The 25,311-nt window shown below is 37.4% G+C and overlaps 1 protein-coding gene and 1 pseudogene across 1 annotated transcript in view; both read right to left on the minus strand.

Moving 5' to 3' along the window:
• The window catches only part of EYS (EGF-like photoreceptor maintenance factor), a 1,737,133-nt gene that overhangs the window by 1,472,788 nt on the left and 239,034 nt on the right, over window positions 1-25,311 (minus strand).
• Window positions 3,123-7,804, minus strand: LOC143684823 (lipid transferase CIDEC-like; annotated as a pseudogene).

Below are 25,311 nucleotides of genomic sequence, written 5' to 3' on the forward strand. Positions count from 1 at the left end.
AAGCCATTCTATTTCTGGTATATTGCATTCCAGAAGCTTTAATAAATCAATATACAAGCCAAAGAAACTTTCACTGACATATTTTTACTATTTTCCTTTTGTCAATTTGGAATGATTTTGTTCACCCAAAATGCTATTATTCCCTGAAACTGTGTCATTGGAACTTGAGATGTTTCCTAAACAAGTAGAATTACCTGAGTCATGACTGACATAATTTTATTTATAAAGGAGTTTATGCTGTACTTAAGAAATTACACTCTTCATGTTCTCAAGTACTAAACATTTTACTATATCCATTATATAAATATACACTTTGAATATGTTGAATATGTCTACTTTAGTGATTGTTCAATTATTCATTCAACAGACATTTACTAAGCTTCTTACTTTCATCATTCATTCAGTCCACATTTTTGAGCACCCACTTTATACCAAGCACTATTCTAGGCACTGGCAACACAACAGTGAACATAACAGGCAAATTCCCCGCTCTCATGGGACAATAATTCTAATGTGGAAAGATGCAAAATAAATACAATTATATTTTATATGCTGAGAATTACTATAAGGTAAAGCAAAGCAGCAAGGGGATAATGAATGAAGTACTTTTAGTGATTATTACTTAGTAGATTAGTCATAAACCATCCTTCTATTCAGGTTATAAAGAAGCAAGCACCTAAGAGAAGCAAGGGAGTGACCAATGCAAGTGCATTTCCTTCAGAGGAAGAGTAACAAAGCATGCTTGGTATGCTGGAGGAACAGCAGGGAGGTCAGAAGGTAACCAAACAGGATTCCTAAGTGTGACTGGCATGGGGTGAGGGCAGTGAGTTAGTTAAAGGATTCTATACTGCTCTGTGAGACTTCTCCTTGTTAGGACTTTGGATTAAATCAATCATAAACCATACTCAATACAGAAGTGCTTTCAAATTGTGGCTCTTTTGGAAGAGCATCCTAGTAGACACAGTTATAGGGCCCTGTTTGAGGTTCATGGAAGACTGAATACAGGAAGTACTGACTGAGATAGACAGGGTTCCACCTTGCATGGTGTTAACATTCGTGTGCAGTAATATTCGTGACATGTAATAAGAAAATTAAAATAAATAAATAAAAAATAGAAATAGGGTAATGATAAATAGGATGGAAATACAATAAAATCAATTGATGTGATGAGAATGAAAGCGTAGGGTGCTAATTCTGAGTGCGTGATCAAAGATGATTACATTTGATCTTGGACTTGAATGACCAGGAGACAGCCATAGAAAGATCACATGGAATAAAATTCTGGAGGGAGAAACCGCATGTAATATAACTCTTACATAAGATAAAGGTTAATGTGTTGGAAGAACAGAATGAAGGCCAATGTTCCTGGAATAGAGGTAGGCAGAGGGACGTCTAAATGGAGTCAGAGTGGCAGAGGCAAAACTACGTTGGACTTTATAGGCCATTACGAAGAACTTACATTTGACTTCACATAAACTGAGAAGCCACTGGAGACTTTATGTTAACTTTCATGTATTAAAAGTACAATATTGCCTGTTCTTTGGAAAACTGATTTTGGTGGGTAAGAGTGTCAAAAATGGAAGCATGAGTGCCAATTTGGAAGGCATTTCACTAATCCAGGAGGATCATTATGGTGGCTTAGATCAGATGGTAGCTATGAAAGTAAAAGGTGAATTAATTATGTGATGTATTAGGCAGTATAGATGACAGAGATGACTTCCTTCTAGATTTGATTGGGAGATGATGAGGTTTGAGGCAAAAAGAAGGAATAAGACATTTCCTGGGTCATTGACTTAAATATATGGGTGACTGGGGAAGCTACTAATCAAGATATGGAAGAAACAGATTTAAAAATTGTGGATATGGTGTTAAGGATGCAATATTACCCTTTTGGGTATTTATGTTGGGGACACAAACTAGACATCCAAAATTTCTGTCATATACAAAGTCACATCGTCACATAGTCCCATAATCTGAGCAAAATACATTCACTTTACTGCTGCTTATACATATATACACTTATTATTGAATGTGTCAACCTCTGTGATTGCTTAATTCAATGATATATTCAACAAATATTTATCAAGCTTCTAATTTCCATTAATTCAGTCTACATTATTGAGCACCTACCTTTTACCAGACACGCTATTCTAGGCACTGGTGATAAAATACATATAAATCCAGCTGTGGTCTTGTATGAGTCCTAGTTTCTATATACTTTTCCACTTTGGTATATTACCTTAAATATTTTTCTAACTAGAACTTTCCTTCGAGAGCAGAACTGGAGATAAGGGATTGTGGACTTGAGGGTTCAGATTTGAATGTGGCTTGTTTAGCTAGATTGGACTCTATTATAAAACCAAAACCTCTACCTAAAGCTTCAGAACTCTGGCTCAGACAAAAGTGAGCCAGATCCCTAAAGACCTGTCACTGAAAAGTATTTAAGAAATTCTCCTCTAGAAGAAAAAAAATTCCCTCTCAGTTGCATAGGATATATTATTTTCAAGCTTCTAATATTTAATTTATCTTCCCTAACAAAGTATTCAATGTATTAGAAAATGAACAAGGTAACCTAGAATGTATTTGGAAACCAGACTGTGCTATGGGAACCACTAGATGCTATAGAGCATTTACCATAGCAAATATTATTCAAATGTCATGCGCATGGAGCACAGATGTGGGAAGCATTCATGTTGTTTGAGGGAGTTTAACAGACTTAATAGGAATTGTAGCATCTGAGCTATACCTGGGGGAGAGAACAGAATTTTCTAAAAAGGGAGAAACAGACAAAAATAAGCAAAGTAAAGCAGGAGAAAAGCAAGGGAATATGAAAGTAAATCGATGCTTGCATTACAGCAACTCATTATTTAAAAGACCTGCAGGAAACACGAAGGGGAGAGATTGGAAATGACACTGAAACAATCAGCAGTTGAGATAATGAAAGATCTTGGATTATCATGAAAAAAGTTTGGCATATGCTATAAAATAATGAATGGGAGTAAAGAATGAAAACTTTATCACTGCATCTAATAATAAGCAATGAAGTGGAGGAAAGGTCAAGTTTTATTTATTTTTTATCAGCATAAATAATTCTTAACAAACTCTAATACACTAGTGGGCTTGACAATTCACAAAGGAGTTTTCTGGGATGGGGAAGCTAGGAGGTAAGGAGGGAGAGGAGAGTATAATATGTGAAAAAAGTTTGCTGAGGCCAAGACTCCATGTCATAGTCTGCTGGTGACCAGTTCTTGATCAGCTCTGCTACCTTGGGCAGGAAGAAGCTGGACAGGGCCAAGAATCAACAGCTTTCCTTTGGCCAGCCCCTGCCCCCATCCCCCAGGTTTCCAGACCTTCCTCCTGCTTCCTCAATTGTATTAGTGTACAGTGAAGGAGGTGTGGGGAGGTAAGAAGCTCTCTTGCTGCCAGGCTGTGTCCTCTTCAAGCTGAGTATGGGATCCCCAGTTGAGTCCTTGGCAGGGAAGGCCTCCAAGGACCCACCCTTCAATGCAGTATCTTCAGACAGGTGTGAATGAGGGATGAGGCCTTGGCTTGGGGGGCCGCTCTTTCTCTGTGGCATCCAGCAGCTGCAGCCTGTAACAGAGGTGCCGAGCAGCATGTGGCCCGTGGTTGCATACTGAAGGGAACCCAGCTGAGGGCTTCCTTCACTATGAGCTTGGCTCCACAGCAATGCAGATATAGGAGAGGGAGTATATGCTGCAGAGAGTTGCCTTTACTCTCAAGCAGTCAATAAAGTCCTGCAGATTCAACTTGTACAGATGGACGGCTACACGGGCCACATTGAACTTCTTGATAGGCTTGCGGGAGAGGGAGAGTAGATACCTATTCCACCGCTCTGATGGGGGCTGCCATACGTGCCCCTTCTGTAGCGCTGTATTAGTTAGGGTTCTCTAGAGAAACAGAATCAACAGGGAACACTTGCAAATATAAAATTTATGAAAGTGTCTCACATGACCGCAGGAACGTGGAGTCCAAAATCCACAGGGCAGGCTGTGAAGCCGACGACTCCGGATGGTCTGGATGAACTCCACAGGAGAGGCTCACCAGCCGAAGCAGGAATGAGACCTATCTCCTCTGAGTCCTCCTTAAAAGGCTTCCTGTGACTAGATTTAGCATCACTAATTGTAAAAGACACTTCCCTTTGGCTGATTACAAATGGAATAAACTGTGGATGCAGCTGAAGTGATCATGACCTAATCCTATGAAATGTCCTCATTGCAAAAGACAGGCCAGCACTTGCCCAATCAGATAAACAGGTACCATAACTTAGCCAAGTTGACACATGTCCCTAACCATGACAATCTACCCCTTGTCAACTTGGCACCTATATATATATATCAACTTAAACCATACTTAATTTCCAAATGAAAACAAATAAGCACACATTTTTTTCTTTTACCTGACAGTACTCAACTGTCCTGCATATAACTGGAAACACATTAAATCTCTCCAGAATAGGGTGCAAATCCTTGGGCAGCATTCATTCTTAAACTTGATATCTTACAACTTAAATAGTATAACATGAACAAAGTAGCATTGCAGTCCTCATTTCTGTAATTGATCACATGGTCGAAGTCCGTATTTATCACTACCTTCTTCCACTACCCATTCCATGTTTCTTTTCCCCTCAGCAAGCACTTCAGCTGGACGTGGTTCGTTGCCTGGTGGGCTGACCCAAACCTTCCTTCCTGAAGTTTCAGAGCCATTAGAAGTCCTGTCTGGATTGTGTTGTTGCAGTTTTCCATTGATTTTAATCACAGGGCATGTTAGTACTAATAGATGCCCTAGGGGATCGTCTATATTCCAAGAAAACTCTTCTTTACCTCCATTATGTAGTTGCAGTCTTACTTCCTTCTGATAGTCAGGGTCAATTACCCCAGACAATAATGTAATCCCCTTCTTGGCTTGTTGATCCAGAGGCATAAGTAGCCCAAAGTGACCAGGTGGCAATCTTAACTTCCAGTTCAGTGGTATCATTGTTGTTTCTCCTGGAGGAAGCACACCCCATTTTGGAACTAAAACCTGTAGACCAGCAGAACTCAGGGTAGCAGGGACAGGAAGCAAAAATTTTCCTAGTGGATCACTAGGGGTAATAGTGAGTGGTACCACACCCATTTCCATCTCTTGGTTCCTGGACCCATGGATCCTGGCTATGGGAGAAACAGCACCATACAGCAGAGCATACACAGCTTCCTGGAGAACATTACCCCAGCCTTTCAAATTTTTGCCACCTACTTGGCACCGTAATTGAGTTTTCAAAAGGCCATTCCACCATTCTATCAATCCAGCTGCTTCTGGATAATGGGGAACATGGTAAGACCAGAGAATTCCATGAGAATACACCCATTCCCACACTTCATTTGCTGTGAAGTGTGTTCCTTGATCCAAAGCAATGCTATGTGGAATACCATGACGATGGATAAGGCATTCTGAAAGCCCATGGGTGGGAGCTTTCTCAGAAGCATTGCATGCAGGGAAAGCAAACCCATATCCAAAGTATGTGTCTATTCCAGTTAGAACAAATTGCTGCCCTTTCCATGAAGAGAGTGGTCCAATATAATCAACCCATCACCATGTAGCTGGCTGGTCACCTCGGGGATGGTGCCATATTGGGGTCTGAGTGTGGGTCTCTGTTGCTGGCAGATTGGGCACTCAGCAGCGGCTGTGGCCAGGTTAGCCTTGGTGAGTGGAAGTCCATGTTGCCGAACCCATGCATAACCTCCATCCCTACCACCATGACCACTTTGTTCATGAGCCCATTGGGCAACGACAGGAATTGCTGGGGAAAGAGGCTGACTGGTATCCACAGAACACGTCATCTTATCCACTTGATTATCAAAATCTTCCTCTGCTGAAGTCACCCTCTGGTGTGCATTCACATGGGACACAAATATCTTCATGTTTTTAGCCCACTCAGAAAGGTCTATCCACATACTTCTTCCCCAGACCTCTTTGTCACCAATTTTCTAATTATGGTCTTCCCAAGTCCCTGACCATCCAGCCAAACCATTAACAACAGCCCATGAGTCAGTATACAAACGCACCTCTGGTCAGTTTTCCTTCCAAGCAAAATGAACAACCAGGTGCACTGCTCGAAGTTCTGCCCACTGGGAGGATTTCCCCTCACCACTGTCCTTCAGGGACACCCCAGAAAGGGGTTGTAATGCTGCAGGTGTCCACTTTCAGGTGGTACCTGCATACCGTGCTGAACCATCTGTAAACCAGGCCTGAGTTTTCTCTTCCTCAGTCAATTCACTGTAAGGAACTCCCCAAGAGGCCATAGCTCTGGTCTGGGAAAAAGAAGGTAATGTGGCAGGAGTGGAAACCATGGGCATTTGTGCCACTTCTTCATGTAACTTACTTGTGCCTTCAGGACCTGCTCTGGCTCTATCTCATATATACCATTTCCATTTTACAACAGAGTGCTGCTGTGCACACCCAACTTTATGGCTTGGCGGGTCAGACAACACCCAACTCATGATAGGCAACTCAGATCTCATGGTAACTTGGTGGCCCATGGTTAAGCGTTCAGTCTCTACTAAGGCCCAGTAGCAGGCCAAAAGCTGTTTTCTCAAAAGGAGAGTAGTTATCTGCAGCAAATGGTAAGGCTTTGCTCCAACATCCTAAGGGTCTGCATTGTGATTCTCCTATAGGGGCCTGCCAAAGGCTCCAGGCAGCATCTCTATTTGCCACTGACACTTCCAGCACCATTGGATCTGCTTGAGCATACGGCCCAAGTGGCAGAGCAGCTTGTACAGCAGCCTGGACCTGTCGCAGAGCCTCCTCTTGTTCAGGTCCCCACTCAAAATTAGCAGCTTTTCTGGTCATTCGATAAATGGGCCAGAGTAGCCAGTGTATCTAACAACAACCAACCAACATCTCTATAACTCTTATTTCTACAAAACTCTGTAAAGGTGTCAAAAACATTATCCCCCAGAGTCTGGCTTCATACAAGTGAAACAATAGGAGAATCGAATAATGATATTTTGACTATCTCCTTTGCCAACTCACTCCATGGATTGGGAGTGTCATTCTGATTATGGGAATCAGAGTCCTTAGTGTCTCTGAGTCCAGTCAGAGTAGAAAACCATTCATAAAACCCCATTTTTAAGATTCTGTTTCTTAAGAACTACTCCCGGTATCAAGATGTATTAGTTAGGGTTCTCTAGAGAAACAGAATCAACAGGGAACACTTGCAAATATAAAATTTATAAAAGTGTCTCACGTGACCGCAGGAACGCAGTCCAAAATCCACAGGGCAGGCTGTGAAGCCAACGACTCCGATGGAGGGTCTGGATGAACTCCCCAAGAGAGGCTCACCAGCGGAAGCAGGAATGGGGCCTGTCTCCTCTGAGTCCCCCTTAAAAGGCTTCTGGTGATTAGATTCCTAATCACTAGTTGTAGAAGACACTCCCCTTGGCTGATTACAAATGGAATCAGCTGTCGATACAGCGGACGCTGATGTGATCATGACCTAATCCTCACTGAAATGTCCTCATTGCAACAGACAGGCCAGCACTTGCCCAATCAGATAAAGAGGTACCACAACTTGGCCAAGTTGACACATGTCCCTAACCATGACAAGCGCCATGGACACTGTATCTCCAGCCAGAGCCTGGAAATACTCCTCTGTCTCTACAGTTGTGCCATCTTCCTCCAGTATCAGGGAGAAGGGCTTCTCTGCCAGCATCAGGGTGTCCCGGACCTTGAGCTGGAGGTCGGCAAGTCTGCCAGCCACCAAAACTTTCCGCACGCTCCGGGCGCCGTGGCTCACTCAGAAAGGCTGGGCTCTGGCGGCCGCGGCTTTGCGCTGTGATACCACGTTTGCACTCTCTGTGACGCAACTGGGGGCGGTTTGGAACATCCAGGTGAGTCTCCCGCTGCCCCCCAGCCCTCACCCCACTGCGGGATGAGCTGATGCCCTTACAGGTCTGGGCTGAACTTATCGTATTTCTCTCCCAGGACAAGATTTTAACAAGAGGTGAATAAAATGGCTCAAGACAGCAGCAGAAAGATTGAATAGCATGGAAGAGAATTGTGAGAAAATCCAAAACTAGCGTTATCAAAACCTAGAGACTTAATGGGTGTATTGGAGGAGGGAGAATTATTAGTGTCAGAGATGATTCAGTTGCTCTTCACATAGGTGAATGAGGAGATTGTTGTGTTCCTTAACTGAGGAAGGAAAGTTAACTTGATGAGAGGACAGTGATATGGGAGAAAGATTTCAATATTTAGAAATCCAGATGGACAAGACAGGTAAACAGATGGAAATACAATCTGTTGATCAGGAGAGAGATCAAAGTTTAAGACAGAGAATTCAGTCGTTAGCATATTCATGAAAGTTATAATTACTGGACTCCAGAAAGTCACTAAGAATATATTAAAGTAAGAAGGATGAAAAGCAAAGTCTCTAGAAAGCATTTCAAGGGATAGCAGATGAAGCCAAATTAAGTTTGAGAAAGAGCGAATAAACTGAGCCAAAGGAGGAAGAGGTCTATGACACAACATCAATTTATGAATGTGAGTGTCTATATACTAGGTCCTATATTGTTTTCTCATTATTTAATTTATCTGAGAATTTCCATCTACCCTTTTTTAAAAGTTTGCTATCACGTAATTCTCAACATTCTAAAAAAAAAAAAAAAATCTCCTTACAATGCTTGTTTGCATTTAAGAGAAAACCCAGTGATAAAATCAAAGAAACTGCATCAAGGAGACAAAAATAAAAATAAAGACTAGCAATAGAAAAAGACCTATAATTCATTCTCCCTGAAAATGAGAAGAAATATATAACTCAAAGTCTGTTTTTCATATTTTAATGTCCAAATGGCATTTTAAAAATCATTTCTAGGGGCTCTAAATATGTTTTATATTAAACTAATGTGTTTCTTGAGGCAGATATACATTCTACATCAAGTAATTTCCAAATATTTGTTTATTATGTATTGTTTGCTACAATATTTAGTCAGGCTGATGGTCTGAACCTAGAGGAAGTTTTTAATTTAGTGGGAATCAAATCGTTATAGTACACGAGAGAAGGTGATATTTTCCTATGAGAAGTGGATTATTCCTGGTTGTAGGAGAAAATATCTTATGTAACATTTAAATTTAAAAGCATTGAATTGTTGTGTTAGTGTGTGTGTTTTAGTATGTTGATATAAAATACATGAATGAAAATCTTTTATTTCCTTTGTTTTTTATTAAGACCTTGAATGTTTTATTATTTGCAAGGAAACATACCAAATATAATGAACATGTTTGAATATTTTAGCAAGGTGACCAATTTCCTTTTATAAATCAACTCAATTGCCATTTTTAACATTTTTCTGTGAATGGATAATTTGAGGGTCAGGTAATCAATACGGGGTAAATAAAAACAAAAAAACAGGGAAAACTTTGGACCACTAAAGTGGTGTATATAGTATATAGCGCTTATAACTAATTTTTATGGTTAGTTTTTTTTTATTTTTGAAATTCATATGTTAAATCCATTCAGTCATAAACTATCTATCAATATGTGCCATGGACATTTGTTTTTAATTTTCATTTTGTGCAAGGGAGAAAATCTTTTTTGGATTGTTTGTTTTTCTTCCATAACTAGCTCAAAATAATAACATTCATAGAACCCAGAAAGGTGATGATGTCATTCCTTTCCTCTGTCGGTATGAAAATTTCCAAGGAACAAAGGAAAAAATAATTCAAGCCTGTATTACAGTCTATGTGATATTTCATATTGCATGGATAATTTGTCATGTTAATTTATTTAATTAAAAAATCTAATCAGATTAATATCAGAACAATGTAGATTAAAGGAAATAATGCAAGATATTTTGATGCAATCTTTTTGCCATTTATTTTAATGTTAGTGATTATTTTACACTGCCATAAAAACTGGTACAAAATAACTTGGAAAATGGGGAAATAAATATATATCTATGATATATATATATATAAATGTGTGTATACATTTCAGAAATGTTTTGTTGGTTTGGCTGTTTTGGTAAAGAAAATTGTGATACTGTGTCAGAATTGGTTAGTTTCCCAACACTTTTCCAATGACTGATGCAGGCTGAGTCTAGAGCTAGCAAATGAGTAATTAGCAACCATTCTCTAGTGACAACATACAAAATACATCCTTCAATCTTGAATTTTTGAATCAGTCTATTGTTACTTATGCACAATACCCCATAGTTACAAAATAAACGCAAGTCCCAAAAGATTGGAAATGCTAACAAATAAGATGGTGATCCTCAATTGAGTTGGTGTTATTTCAGCACCTTACATCACTGCCAACATTAGGGCCTCTGAAACAAAACCTTCTCTTTGTTTCTTTGAGCACTATCTTTAACATAAGACTACCTCTGAAGGGTGGGCCATGGTGACTCAGCAGGTAAGAAAGCTTCCCTGCAATGCCTGAGGACCCAAGTTCGATTCCTGGTGCTTTCCCATGTTAAGAAAAAAAAGAATACTTTTTAAGGCATACCAAAGGGAAAATAATTTTGACATTTTTCACTAACTGGTTGTGAAAAGTAAATTAGATAATTATGTGAAGAGTCATAAATAGCAAAGCATGAGATGTAGGGAAGTTGTTATTTTTCACTTATGTGGTTTCATTGATTACTTGACAATTATCCAACCGAGCTACTCATAATACTCAAAAAAATCCCAAATTTTTCAGTATATCTAAAAAATATAGAACATATAGCATTGAAAAAATGATACCTGCTCCACCCTTTGGGCTTTGTTCGCATCGTCCCCCACCTCACCACTCGCCACTGCTTTTCCAATACAAGAGAGAATAGAGGCAAGACAGAGAAAATCTCATTTACTTGCCGTCTCCCCAAACTCTGAGCTGATTCTGTGGTCCAATTAAGTATCGTGTGTATTCATTCATCCAAAAATATTTTTTAGTTAATTTCTAGTCCATGCTAGGCACTGTTGCGGACATCCCAGAGGTGATTGGTTAGACAAGTTTCTACCCTGATTGAATGAGGATGCTTGTGGGGGTGACAGACTATCAGCAACAAAGTACACCATTCACTTTCAGGTGGCAAGAAGTGCAAAAAAAGTAGAAGAAATCTGATGAAGGGGATGGAGGGTAAGGGGAGAGGGCATTTATAAACTGTGGTCAGGGATGGCCTCTCTGGGAGGTGACATTTGAGCAGAAACATGAATAAAGTGGAGAGAAGTCTGGGAAAATGAGAATGAGCAAGGGAGCGTGATGAGAGCAGAAGGCGTGGTTAGAGCATATAGAGCGGTGTAGGCTTTAGTATGGACTTTGGATTTGGAGGAACACAAGAGGTACTAAATGAGTAGTAGGATGCATAACAGTATATGATAGTTTAAGAGAAATGGCAAACAGAGTGAGAAATGTTACTAAACACTAAATGTTCCAAGCATGGAAACACAGGCATAGAATTGAATTCTTAAATGTGTAAAGTGCTTTACAACTGACGTGTCACATTTGCTTGCATAATCTCTTGCTGCACCTCATGATCCTCTCACAGGTGTCCTGTTTCAGTCTGGGATGTCATGGAGTAGACTGTTTGTTTGGAGTAATTACACAGAAGCTTTCCCGTTGGAATCCTATTTCTCTTCTCTGTTAAGGGTTTTAAATAATAAGAGAATTGGGGAAAGGCTTCATAGTGGTAGAATTATATTCTCACTTATGTACGTAGATATAATATCCACTGTAATTGATTCTGCTCAATGATCTCATTTGATAATTTCATTATCTAGGGAATAATTTTAAAATAATATAAAATAAAGAGAGGCTGCAGTTACTAAGACCACTGAAGAGTAGTCTCACATTATGAAATCAATCAGCATGATCTCTCAAGTGTGGGAACGTTGGAAAGAAAAGACAGCTTTTAAGTGTATGCCAAAAGAAAGCAACTAATAGTGCATCATAGAAGAAAACTACATGAAAGAAAGCATGAATAAAAAGGTAATAGTGGATACAAATTTACATGTTAGCTTAAACTAACAGCTGCGAAAATGGAAAATTACTTGTAGGAGGAAGAATATAGATTTTGCTATATGAATTTGGTAACATAGTTTAATGAGGGTTTGTGTTTGTCAGAGGAAAATATTAAGGATAAATATTTAAAATAAACACTCAATACTTCTGGATTACAATGGACTTTACAATTGCTAGGATTTCCTAGCTAGTCCTTTATGGGTTCTTTCTCCATGTGCTTCCAAAGACATAATAAAAACAGAAAAAATGGTGAAAATGTACAGGACCATTGAAAACTGAACAACTATACCAGTCAGTGTCCAGTTAAGAAAACAAATGCTGAATAATTCTTACAGAGAATTATGGGATATGAATATAAATATAAATATGGGATATTAATTATACAATTGTTATTAAAGAGATCTAATTATTTTCAGAGGGAGCAACAAGCAAAAATGGAACCCTAAGGTAACCAAAGTTAATAATAGCACGAGTAGTTACCAGTTCTAAGAATCATATTTTAGTTTAGCAAATATCATGAAATACGCTGGCTTTAACTATGCGATTTATGAATTTAAGGGCTTACAGTTTTCAAGACTTGAGTATGTTCAAATCTAGGCATCATCAAGCCGATGCTTTCTTCCTGAACAACAGCTGCTGACAATCCTGGTCTCCTTTGTCACATGACAAGGCACATGACAGTGTCTGCTGATTATTCCCTCCTTTTCTGTTTTTGCTGCTTTAAAATTTTTGTTTCCATGGGTTTTTTCTCTCCTTGAATTTCAATCTCTTCTAAAGGACTCTAGTAGGAGGATCGTCTTACTCTGAATGAAGTGGGTCACACCTTAGCATAAGTAGCCTGCCCCAAAAATCTTACTTATGAGTTCACACCCACAAGAATGGATTAACTTTAAGAATATACTTTTCTGGTGTCCATATGGCTTCAAACCACCACAGAGGGAAAACAAAGGGAACAGGTGTAGTTCCCCAGACTTGAAGCTTGCAGAAGTCCCACAGTAATGCTTATGTTGGACAGTGCTTGTGTTGGTGCTGCTGGTATCTTTGAGGATCACTCCTATTTTCAAATTCAAATAGCACAACAGACAGAGAAGTCTGAGAAATGTAGGTTACAGAGCCCCAACTACTGTCACAGAATAAAGCATAGAGGCTGGCTTTGGATCTGAGAAATAGCAGATAAACATCCCATTAGCATGGTCTGACAGGACTTTTTTCTGGAAAAGAATGATTAGACAACTTGGACTTTATTGCATAATTAAAAGAAGAACACAGTTTGCATGTCCTATCTTACTTTTTCTGACTCTGAGTTCCAAGATATGCACTTATTCTGCTCAAATATTCTTTATCTAACCAGTCAGTTAAGGAAGCTGACAGGAAGCAGTGGGACAGGAAAGCAGACCGACTTCCTGCTATGTATTTTATTTTAGTAGACATAATAGAAATAAACACCTGCAGAAGAAACAGAGACAAAGGTAAACTTGGGAGCTGTTGAACTTCAGGGTTGTGATTTTTCATGTGCTCCAAGGTATAACACGCATAGACTTTTAGAAGAGATAGCTTCTTCTCAGTACAGAAGAGCTATAATAGGTAGTTCTTGGTTTGCTAAAAATAAAAGAATTGGATTCGGAGTACTGGATGTTATCTCACTCTTCTAGAATGTATATGAATATGGACTCAATTATCACTCAGTGGAAAATAAGAATAGGATAAATTTTATTCCACATATGCAGTTGTGGTGGTTTGAAACTGTTGTATACCCAGAAAAGCCATGTTCTTTAATCCTCATTTAATACTGTTGGTTGGGATCTTTTTGAGTGTTTCCATAGAAATGTGACCCACCCAATTGTGGAGTGGTACCTTTTGATTAGGTGGTTTCTAGGGAGATGTGTCAAAAGTTATTTAAGATGGGGTTGCTTACTGTATCCCTTAAAGAGGGAACCATTTTGGAAAAAGCTTCAGCACCCACAGAGCCCACACCACCAAAGACTTTTGGAGATAACATGGAAAATTCTCCCAGGGAGCCTCATGAAACAAGAAGCAGGGGAAGAAAGCTGGCAGACATTGTCATGTGCCTTCCAGGTTGACATAGGTCTTCTGGATGGCAACAGCCTTTCTTGAGTGATGGCAGCCTTTTTGGTGCCTTAATTTGGACTTTTTCATGGCCTTAGAACTGTAAACTTGCAACTTAACAAATTCCCTTTTTAAAAACCATTCTGTTTCTATTATATTTCATTCTGGCAGCATTAACAAACTAAAATGACAGTCTTTTGAGTAAAGCTGTGGCAGAATGGATCTTGGTGCCTAATTTATGGACAAATAAATACGGTCTTATTTATTTTTCTATGACTGTGTATAGAAAAATAAACCACAAAGAAAAGAAAATATAACACAAATATGAAGATGCATAGAAAACTATTTGTTAGATTGTATTACTTTCCTTTTCTAGCTTCTATAAATTGATGCTTTAACTCTATAGTCAGGCCTAGGCAGCCAAGCCCTACCCCATCTATACATATGTTACTCCGGATAATTCTAACTCCAGCCTACTTAAAAGTGGGCCTACAAACTGATGGGGTCCCAATTTCAAATTTAGCCAGACAATCCCACGCTGCCATATTTCTGCCACAGCATTGCACTCTTCCCACAGAAATCACAATAAAGACACTTCCTCAGTTCCACTTGCTCTTTCTCTGCTGTGTGTGGGAAATCTATCCTCATGTTTTCCCAGATCAGCCCTGCATGGCATGCTGTGCTGTGTTCTACGCAGGGAATTCTGACTATAATAAACCTTTCGAACTCCACCGGTCTCTCTTTCATGATTTGCATCTAGCCTTACCATACACTCAATATACCCATAAACTCAAGTCGATACAAACAAAACACAGATGAAGAAGAAAAATTCACCAAATATTTGGAATAAAATACAAAGATAAAAATAATAAGTTTGAGATAAAGGTACACTATCGTGTTGTTAAAGCAGCTTTGTGGATAGAGCACTGTGTAAGAATGCAGCTGAAAATTATGAGCGAGAAGTTGATAACTAGAAATGAAGGAATATAGAGATCCAACACAAGAAAAACATGTTTTACAGGAAGAACTAATAATTAAAAAGAAGAAATAATCAAATGTCACTCTTTCAAAGAAGAAATAGAGGATATCTGGGAATTGTGTGACCCAATCCAATAACTTAGTCACAGCCAAATAAAGTTTGATTCCCTTCGGCTTAGAGTTTTATATTCTATGAACTGTCCAAAACAGTAGCCATATGTGAATATTTGAAATGAAATTTTAATTAATTAAAACTAGATAAGGTTAAAAATTCAGATCCTCAGTCTGAGCAGCCAGATTTCAAATGCTCAGTGGCCACATGGGTTAGAAGCTACCACCCATGACAGTGCATACACAGAACATGCTGATCAGTGCAAAAAAGTTCTATTCGACTGTGCTATTGTAAACATAATTTTTAGAAAATAAGTAGAGATGCCTTTGAAGGTTGATGTAGGAGAGTTATCTTAGCAACACATAAAGAGGAAAAATTTGAAAATATACAATAATATTGTACTGCTAAGATGATCATATTACATTTATAATACATTATGCATCATTTAAAATTTATGATGTAGAAAAAATGTCATCTCATTGGAAAATAATAAGTAAACATATATAATTTAATATTTGTGATAGTCTCAATTTTGGAAAACTAAAATAGCTTTAAATGCATATTTGAAATAGTTTTAATGTATGATAATATTCAAAGTTACATTTTTTTGAATGATAGGTGTGGTAGTTAGATTCAGTTTTCAACTTGGTCAGGTGAAGGCACCTAGTTCTGTTGCTGTGGCCATGAGTCAATGGTGTGTGGACCTCATCTGTTGCTGATTACATCTGCAGTCGGCTAGGAGATGTGCCAGCTGCAATGAATGATGTTTGATTTAATTGGCTGGTGCTTAAACAAGAGAGCTCAATGCAGCACAGCCCAAGCAGCTCAGCATAACTCATCTCAGCACTGGCAGCTCAGCCCAGGCCTTTGGAGATGCAGAAAGGAATCACCCCAGGGAAAGTTGTTGGAACCCAGAGGCCTGGAGAGAAGGCCAGCAGAGATCGCCCTGCACCTTCCCATGTAAGAAGGAACCTGAGATCAAAGTTGACTGCCTTTCTACTGAAGAACTAATGAAATAAATCCCCTTTTATTAAAAGCCAATCCATCTCTGGTGTGTTGCATTCCGGCAGCTAGCAAACTAGAACAGTAGGTTTACAAAGTTGCTTTTTTTTCCCATTTTCAAATTTTCATACTTTTCCTGATGTACATTAACAGTTATAGTTACAGATGTCAATCTGTGGTTAAAAATACCCCTCCTTAAAGCAAAATGAACACATTTATGCAATACAAATAAGGAGAGCAGAAATTGTGAAATTCTTTAAAATAGCATTTTGAAATGAAAAGGGTTATGTCCTTGGAGTAGTAGTGCCAATGGAACTTGTAGAGTGATTTCCTTCCCACCCCCACCCCCCACTTGTTGAGGCTCTGCAGGAGTCCTTCGATTGCATCAGAGTGACATTCAGGGATCTTTTCTAAGTACCTGCCTTGGAATTTCATGGGAAAACACCTTGACAATAATTTTGTATCAAGTCTACACAACTTGTATTTCTTTGTCTTAAAGGAGTAAAATTTTTCATTTAAATGCAGTGTACTCATACATATGTGCCAATATGCCCAGTGGAAATATGTATGTGATGCATATGGATGTGTAAGGGGTAGGGGTCTAAGTGCAGCCTACACCTTTCCCTGAGACCTCCAAATAAACCTTGGACTGGAAACTTGATTTGTTAAGTTGACTCCTAGGATGGAATGACAAAGGTGGGCTGACTCCCTTCTCTAGAGTGTTTTGAGGCAAAGTACATGACCTAGCAGATAGTGACCTGTGGCACATTCCTTCTTTTTTTGCATATGTCAACATCCACTGGGAATAGGATGTTTAAAGTATGTAAATTTCATGGCACTCAGGTTATACACACATACACACACACACACAACACAATCACACACAGCCTGCTGATCCTCTGTTCCTGATGAGGAAAGAGTGGACACAAGCCCATGATGATCTTCCTGCATCAACACAGATTGAGACCCCTGGCCATAGGGGACAAATGCCAGTAGCGAAGTTGACCTTGCTCTGATTCTTCTTTATGTGAATGAAGTTTGTTCCCTTCAGTGCCTGTGTGAGTTGTACAAACCATGGAGTGGGTTGGGACCCTAGGATTATTGTTCCTGGAGGAAGATATTCGTATGCCCTTTGCTACCCCCCATACAGTGACACCTCTTTCCTGGAGGTGGTAATAATAGGTGTCTCTCTTTCTAACTGACAACTAATGTACATATAAGTATAATTAATTAGGGTTAATACAAACATTGTACCAGGGAATGAAAATTCTCATAAAAGTATAAGAAATGCTTTGGAAATGTCATAAATATTCAAGTTAATAGGGTTTATATAGACAAGTGCATTAAGTTTACACAAAATGGTAGGTTAAATATAACATCTGCATGAATTTGGGAACATTCGAATATGAAATACATTCACATTGCAATAAAAATTACCACTTTGTTTTCTGTGGTGAAGGTATTTTAGAATAGTTTGAATGAAAAAAATACAGAATGCCTAAGATGTATGAAGTACATTGTTTGAAAAAACTATAAAATTAAATATAAATAGAACATAGACAAGATTTTTAAGATTCTTACATGAATAGTATTCAGTACTTATTACTTGGTATATATATAAAATACTCAAAAAATCTTTTCATATGCTATCATATTTTATTTGGCTCTGAAAATATTATATAGTGCTAAGAGGTATATTGAATTGCAAGTGTTCAATTTGGTTTCTGAGAATATATTTTGGTGGCTCATTTCTATAGCCTGTATTTTATGACAAGTAAATCATTTTCTAATTCTTCTAACATGTGACATATACATCACAAAATTAGTGGAATATTCATTTGATTAAGACCCACATTTAAATAAGAATTGTTAGGGCATATTAATCAATTAATCAGCCAATCAATCTAGGATCTATTGAGCAAATGGGCCCTAGCAATGCTGCTTTAATACGTATGGTCCATTAAGTGGCACCAGGTGAGCAAGGCAATTAAAATGTTTTAATATTACATCTAATTTGGAGAGTTAAAGAATACAAAATGATATGATGACTGTTTTCAGCTACATAGTATGCTCTTAGGAATAGGAACTTATGGAATTTTTAGGTAGATTCCAAATTATATATATTTTGAACAGATCACTTAATTTCTTGATTCTGTTTTTACATCTACAAAGTTAATGATGTTAAACTGTATTGATTTTAAACAATTATCCAAAGCTGACATCTAAGGTCATTTTATTCTCTGAACATAGGGGATTTTAGATCACCACGCTTATTTTAAAGAAAGATCCTGAACACTAAATGTCGGACATTGTATTATAATTTTTAATGATGTATTAATTTACTTCAAAAATTGCCCAATTGAAGGCATTTTTCTTTTTAGTGTATTTAAAATAATAAATTATCATCATAAAACTAAGGACATTATCTTTAAGTACAATTAATAATTGCCACATACTTTTCTAATTACTCATTTCTAATGGCAATCAAACCAGACCTGAGCCCGGCTGGTGTGTTGGAGTGTATAGGAAAGAGAGCCATCTCCTTTAGTTGTGGTGGTCAGTGAGGGGGTGAAGGCATTTCAAAGGAGGGATAGTTCAGTTCAGATATGATAAATGAGAACGAAAAGCCAGGGAAAGAGTCATGTTAAAGCCATAGAAAAGCCCTCTCGGTCAGAAGACTAAAATATTCATGAGTTTGAGCAGCAGAAAGATATTTAAATATAGGAGGACATTGATAGGGCAGAAGAAGAAATGAACCTGAAGCTGGGAAGATAAGCTGGGCCTGGAGCATGTAGAATCTCCTCAGCCCTGGTGAGGAATCTGCATATTATGCTGTATATACTGAGGTGGAATTAGGTTTCAGATAACATCTGATAAAAACATCATCTGATTTAAAAAGTCCTAGTACTATTGTTTGGCGAATGGATAGTAGGGGGCATGAGTAGAAGCATGGAGATCAGCTATTAGAATTTTTTAACATCCCAATTGAGGGATGTTAGAAGCCTCAATTGGAAAAGTGAAGTTGAGTTGAAGAATAATAGAAAGGTTGAGTACAATTTTTAAAATGGAATAAACTGGGCTTGCTGATGGATGTGTTTAGAAGTTAAGTGGGAGGAAAGCATCAGGGAAACTCCCTTTTTTTTTTCCTCTTGATTATCTGGATGAATTGATATTAATTTACTAAAGGAAAGAAAGTGAACAAGGGGCAGTTTGGGGGATAAGGGTGGAGCATCAGGTGTTCTGTTTCTGGAATATTGTGTTTAATTCCCTTGTTAAATATATATTTATATTAATATCAAATAAGATGTATGCATCTGGTCCATAAAGGAATCAGAGCTAGATATTACTTTTTAAATTACTGGCATGCAGATTGTGTGGGTACTAGTATTTCATGCTCACAATTCTCCACTCCCTTTTTCCTTTCATTATACTTCAATGAGGGAAGACTATATTTTCAAATGCATAGCTTGGGATTTGGGCATGGGACTTGCTTAGCCAAACAAAGTAAGGATAGCAGTGACAATGTACCAAGTCGAAGCTTGGTCTTTAACATGCATCAGCTATTTCCACTCATCGCTTTTGTGCCTCTACCGTCTGCTATGAGGAAAACGTGCTCTGGTGCAGCGCTTGGGCCCTAGATGAATGACTCATGGGCCAGACCCAAGCTCCGTCCTTGACACCAGCTGTGATGTCATAGCTCTAAGACATTTAGCTCTGCTTTTTTTCCAGCAATATCACAACAGAAATATCACTCATGTAGGTGAACTATAAGCCAAAGTTTCCAAATAAAATGACTTTGAAGAAAGGAAAGAAAGAAATCAGAAGAGGAATCAGGAAGATGGGCAATCTAAACTTTGAGATTCAGCAAAAGGGGAGGAAATAGTAAAAAGGTTTTGGAAATGTTAGGGAAGTAAAAGGAACACCAGGGAAATGAACAGGAATATAAATCAAGATAACTTTTTTTTCAAAAAAATAAAATAGGCCGACCGTGTTGAATGATTATGAGAGGTAGAGAAGTGTTTAGTCCCTAATTATGATTTTAGGCAAAATTTAATTTGTGTAGGAGATAGATGTCCAAGTTTTCACAAATTGAAGAATATAAAAATGTACAGGGGGATTCAAAATCTTCAATTAAGTTTATATGACTTCAAACTCAAGAAATTTAAAGTTTTAATAATTCTTGGAGATAGGTATATATCAGGGTGGTAAGCACATACTAATATGTGAAATGTGGTGACATGAGGTCAGACTGGATAAAGATTCAAACCATGAATCTCAGTAAACTGTAATGTCAGTAGGGGAAAAATGATTAAAGATTGTTGCCTGGTGAGGTAAGATAGAATATGCCACAGTTAAAAATATATAAGTGAGTAGGAAGCAGTGGAGACTTTACAGGTCTACTTGGTAGAATGTTAGCTTGTCTGCAGTTGAAAGAAAATTAAAGATTGTATTTTCTTACATTGAGTTTAAAGAAAAAAAATTAAACTAGGAAATCTGGCTATCAACAGCTATTCAAAAACCTTCCATGGTATTTCCAGTGTCTTTTTTCCTTCATGTGAAAAGCACTAAACAAAACTCTATTTGCATCTGGTTCTGAATTTAGTCTAGGGGTCATAAACAATCATTTTATGCCTCTCCTCATATACCGTGCTCCATGTTCATATGACATAGATCCTAATCCTTTAAGGGATGTCTAAAAAACTGTCTAGAAATATTTCCCTAGGCTCAGATATTAGCATTTTTCTCCACTTTTTGCTTTTATCAAAACAACACATGCATTATGAAATGACTGTGTCTTTTTTATACAAAATGATATACAAATCCAGGAATAGAAATAATAACAAAATATTCATTCTTCATTCATTCAATATATTTTCATCATGTACCTACCAGATTTGCAAATTTGCTAGGTACTGAGGGTAAAATTGTGAATATAAGTTGATACAATATTTAGCATCATTGTCATGTGATAAAGATACATCTCAATCAAGGTATAACAACTATAAATAGAAAATATAATTGTGAAAGTATTACAAGGACCATTACAGGTGATAACAGAGAATATGGAGAATTAACCTATTCTAAGAAGTCAGTGAAATCATTACTCAAGAAATTAATGCTGACTGAGACGCAAAGAAAAATGAGTTCATTAGATGTGCACATGATGGTGTTGACAAGAAGACTTATTCAGGCTGAGAGAACATGGACAAAGGCTCTGTGGTGGGAAGGAGTCTGCTAACCTGCTCGAAGTACTGAAAAACAATCAGTTGTATCTGGATAAGAAACCATAAGAAAGATGTGCAAGATGAAAGGTAAAAAACAGGGAAGACTCAGGGCACTTATCACTGTGACACAGCAGGACTATACTGAAATAATGAAAGAGTATAGACTCAGGATCCACAGTTTCCACACTCATATCCTAGCTCTGGCATGAATTAGCTGCATGATCTTGTAAAAGTATATTTGCTTCATATGTAAAATGCAATTATACTACCTACTTTACAGACTTGTTACAAAGAATAAAAGAGCTAACACCGGCAAAGACATTTGAAATAAATTATAACACATGGGGAAAATTAAAAAAAAAAAAAAAAACTTAGATACTCCTATGTTAAATTCCTTTATATTTCCGAAGAAAAATAAGAAATTTCATAGTTTTAAGAGTTAATGGGAAAGAACAGAAGGCTAAAAACACCTACTAAGGCATTCGAGATGGATGCAATTATAAAGGATGCAGAGAACACATTTAAAAAAATATGACATCAATTTCGGATAAAATTCCCCAACAGACATGGAATCTTCTAGGTCACATAAAAGGCATTTATGAAAAACCCACAGAATGTTTTTTCCCTGAGATTCATAACAAGACAAGGATGTACACTCTTACCATTTCTATTCAGCATTGCATTGGAACACTACTAGTCAATGGAATAAGGCATGGGAAGGCATTCAGTTTGGAAAGGAAAAAGTAAAACTCTTTATTTGCAGATGACATGATTGTCTTCATAGAAAATCCTACATGATCACACAGAAAAGTTACTAAATCTAATAAGCATGCTTTATATAGTTATAATATTGAAGTATCATAAAAATACAAAATATGAGAGGTAAATCTGGCAAATAATGTGCAAGATCTCGACATGAAAACTACAACATTTTTCTGAAGTAAATTAAAGAAAGCCTATATCAATGGAGAGATGTATGCATGAGTTATAAGACTTAGTGTTTTAAAGATGTTACTTCTTTACAAATTGATTTATAGGTTAAATACATTCTAATCAATATCCCCATGGGCATTTTGTAGAAATTGACAAGTAGATTCAAAAATATAAATGGGAATGCAAAGATTAAAGAATAACAGAGTTGGAGTTCTTACACTACCTAACTTCAAATTTTTTTACAATGCTATTGTAAATAATAGAGTGTGGTATTAATGAGAGGTAAAGACATTTTAATCAATGAAACAGAACATTGTCCAAAAATATACTCACACATACATGGTCAATTAATTTTTGACAATGGAACAAAGGTTACTCAGTGAAGATAAAGTTGTTATTTTTAATGAGAGGATAGAATGGAAGGAGAGAAGAAGGGAGGGACAGGGGAAGGAAGGGAAAGAAAGAGAGAGAAGGGAAGGAAAGAAAATACCTGAAATTTGGTCTCTACCTCACAAAACACACACAAATAAAATCAAACTAAATTTAAGAAAGCACTTGTAGAAGACTGAGAGAAAATAGTAATGAGAGTGGTAGAATAACCATAACAATATTGCTTGACTGAAGCCAAATGAAGAGAATTGACTTTCCAGAAGAAATGGACAATTAATCATCATCAGATGATGAAATGTCCAGTAAGACAGAGATTGAAAATGTTGCTATTGCAGTTAACAAGTTAGAGATCACCTCATATAGTGATGGTGAAAGAACCTAGATTTAAGTGACTTGAAGTGTAAGAGACAAGGAAAAGAGAGTAATTTGAATAAGCTTTTCTATGAGAAAGATAATATTTATAGGGAAGTAGTATGACCAAGGGAACTGTTTTGTTTTGTTATAAAATGGTAGAAATTTTAACACGGTTGAAAGGTGTTAGAGAGAATTAAATTGTTGTAGAAACCTTAATCATATAGAAGAAAATGGTGTACTTAATAAGTAAAGTTGCAGAGGAGATAAAAGGAAAAGTTTCCAAAGCCCTGGATAGACAAATGTCTTAGTTTGCCAGAGCTGCTATAATAACTACCAGAGATGGGTTGACTTTAATTACAGGGATTTTATTTTTTCACAGTTTTGGAGGCTAGAAATTCAAAATCAAGATATCAGCAGGCCCATCCGGGGATAACTTGCTGGCAATCCTTAACTCAATCTATGCCTCTGTCACATGGCAATCTCTTTCTGACTCCTCCTTTCTCCCATAACTATGCCAAATATCCTTTACTTTTTACTTTTGCATTTTTTTATTAGAGAAGTTGTAGGTTTATAGAAAAATCGTACGTAAAATACAGAAGTCTCATAAGTTATCCTATTACTAACACCTTGCATTAGTGTGGAACATTTGTCACAATTCATAGAGAGAATACTTTTATAATGGTACCGTTAACTGTAGTTCAGAGTTAACAATAGGGTTCACTGTTTGTGCTGCACAGTCTTACAAGTTTTTTTTTTTTTAAATTTCATGCTAGTAACATATGTACAACCTAAAAGTTCCTCCTTTTAATCACTTTCACCTATATAATTCATAATTGTCAATTATATTCACAATTTTATGCTACCATTACCACTACCATTACCAAAACTTTTCTATCAACCTCATGAAAACTATAATTTAAGCATTAACAGCCCATTCTCTACTCCCAATCTGGCCCCTGATAGCCTACATTCTAGTTTCTGACTGCGAAATTACTAATTCTGATTATTTCATATCAGTGAGATCATGCAGTATTTGTTTTTTTGTGTCGAACTATTTCATGCAATACAATGTCTTTCATCCACATTGTCGAATGTATGGGCCTGTGGTATGAAGGGCCCCCCTAATTCAGTCTAGCCTCATCAAGGGAGTTTAGATCCACAGGTCAGGGATTAGGACTTGAACATGTCTTTGCTGGGGACATGATTCAAGTCACAACACCGGTGAGACATGACAAGAAAGGAAGAGGTTCCAGTGTGCTAGGAGGAAAGGAGTGTGAATGGGGGATGGATGGAGGCATTCGATATGTTGGATGGGAGGAACATAAAGAATCTTATGGCTTATAATGATTTTTTCTTCTGAAATTGGGAGTATGTGGTAAGTAACAGAAATCAGTGGAGAGGGAAAAACAGATATGGTAGAAATTCAAAGTGTAATAAGCTGGGAAGTCTAATAATTTATCTGGATAGTTTCATATTCTCATTTTAGATCAGGGATCATGGGTTTAGAGTAAAATAATTATGTTAGTCTGAAACAAGGTGGTTCTATGTAACTGTGTAATTGAAGGCATAGAAAAAGTGGACAGTAGGGCTTTGCCAGACATCTGTGATACAAACAAAAAAGTCCAGGTTTCTTAGGGGAGTAGCAAAATGTTTTTAAAATGATCAACAATGTGATCTAATTTATAAGGGGAAATGAGACGAAATGAATGGTTGATTGAGTTTTAGGAAGTATGGCAGTCAATGGACTACAAAAAGAAAATATTTGTACAATAGCCACTTGAGTAATTATGTATAGAATGCATTATAAGCTACTTGTGGTATAAACGTATGTTCTCTGTGTAACACAATAGAAGCAATCTAAAGATAAAGAAAGAATACAAGTTCTTAACAGAATGGGTCACAGTTCTTGCCTTTGCTTTACTCTCATACAATTTTCTCCTAGTTTAATTACATTGTGTTCCTCTGCTGCGTTTCACAACTGGGAAGCTTTAAAATCCAAATAGGGAAAATACAAATAGTTAGTGGATAACAGAGCATTCAGAGTCACCTACGTGACTTTCACAACTATCTAATGAGAACATTTGTTAATGCAATTTGTTAATGTTATCCCTGAAAGATTCTTTTCACATAGTGCCATCGGTTTTAATGCCTCCCTTTAAATGTATTGTTGGTTATCAATTCCCATCTCCAAAAACTTTTTTTGAGATAGCAAAATTCACTTTTGGGAAAATGTGATAATAAACAATCCAAAA

Source organism: Tamandua tetradactyla, chromosome 5 (assembly GCF_023851605.1).
Source record: "Tamandua tetradactyla isolate mTamTet1 chromosome 5, mTamTet1.pri, whole genome shotgun sequence".
Classification (NCBI taxonomy): domain Eukaryota; kingdom Metazoa; phylum Chordata; class Mammalia; order Pilosa; family Myrmecophagidae; genus Tamandua; species Tamandua tetradactyla.